Source organism: Eriocheir sinensis, chromosome 17 (genome assembly GCF_024679095.1).
Source record: "Eriocheir sinensis breed Jianghai 21 chromosome 17, ASM2467909v1, whole genome shotgun sequence".
NCBI lineage: Eukaryota > Metazoa > Arthropoda > Malacostraca > Decapoda > Varunidae > Eriocheir > Eriocheir sinensis.
This window is the reverse complement of record NC_066525.1, coordinates 13,804,789-13,806,633: the sequence shown is the minus strand read 5'-3', so window position 1 is coordinate 13,806,633 and position 1,845 is coordinate 13,804,789.

The window sequence follows — 1,845 nt, the reverse complement described above, 5'->3', positions numbered from 1 at the left end:
TGTTGCCACACGTATTCCACACGGCGCGGGGTTACCATGTCGCTTCCTTTAGAACATGACCTTAGAAAAAAAGTTCTGACACTATAAATCTTCTCGCATGTCCTTTGTAGCGTGAAGGCTGTGCTGGTTTGCGTAAGGAATTTATTACCATCGTAAGAAACTGTCAGAACGGATAAAGATTAGTGAAACTCGGCGAATTTCGGTTTTTTGGATAACAGACCTTATTTCATATATATAATCGTAAAAAAGTATGCTAAAAGAAACAAAAAGTATGCTCAAGTAACTTAGTGGCTGCCTCCGGAACCAAGACCAAGAGAATTCCATGCAATAAATGATGACGTTTGATTCATGTCAGTGGTAGGTGTGACTGCAACATACCTTTAAATTATAAGTTGGTGATAGTGTGCTTGACTTCCTGTAACCACAAGGCTGTTAGTCAGTAATCGATTATTAAAGCAATATCAGGCGAGGTAGCAAACAAAATTATAAGTCGACCCCTTTCAACACTTGCCGCCGGAATATGGAATTTTAAAGGGATTGTTCGGTAGCTCGGCCTGGGTCAAAACTATATCGTAATTACTTTCGTAGTACATGTCAATATAAAGGAATAGTTTATTTCCTTCATCAGTGCACCAAGTGAAACAGATCAAAAGGCATAACTGAGGGTATACAAAATACGAGAACCCGAGCATGGGGTGGGGTTCAAAATATCTGAAGGGGGCCCAGTACCCTCACAGAATTATCAAATTTACAATATATATATATATATATATATATATATATATATATATATATATATATATATATATATATATATATATATATATATATATATATATATATATATATATATATATATATATATATATATATATATATATATATATATATATATATATATATATATATATATATATATATATATATATATATATATATATATATATATATATATATATATATATATATATATATATATATATGTAACAACTAGTGTGGTGGCGATAATTATTATTGTGCGACAGTAACAATTCATCTTCCTTGTCATCGGAAGGTAAGGATGAGAAAGATTGTATGAGCAACAGACAAAAAAGGATATATATATATATATATATATATATATATATATATATATATAAATAACTATATATATATATATATATATATATATATATATATCATCATCATCATCATCATCATCATCATCATCATTCAGCATCCTAACAGCTTGTACGTGCGCGCCCACCTAAGGCCACAGGTAGGCTCTCTAGCCGCTAAGTCAGCTTCTTGCTTCGACAAGAACTTTAGCCTAAATAGGAACGGTTGTGAGTGTACTGAATCTCAAGCATCCCTGTACTCGTATCTGGGCAGTCATGGGGTCGAGCGGCCTTGCGGGGAGGATGGACGTGCCCTGAAGTCTGTATGCCTCTACCAGTCACTACCCAAGGAGAAAGGAGGAATACTCTTTCTCTATCCTTGGCTGTACCCGCCGCATCTAAAGTGGTAAGGAAGTTTAGCGTCACGAGTCCAAGCTACAATGAAATTAAGAGTTCAAAACTAAATGAGTATTGTCACATGTCTAGTTCCCGCAACCATTTATCGGCCATTTTTTGCGTTCTCTTACCAGCATGTCAGCCACTGTGCTTGGTGTTTTGAAGGAAAGTATGGTAGTTCGAAAATAACCTGAACTGTTAGGGTAAAGGTAGATTTTAGGGCATACGCGTGGCCTCGGTGCTCATTTCCGTCGCACTGGCCCTTGAGCACTATACTATACACCCCGGAGGCAAAAATTAAAGTCACTCTTACCTCATCTTTCCCTTTATAGCTATTAAAGAACTGAAAAAA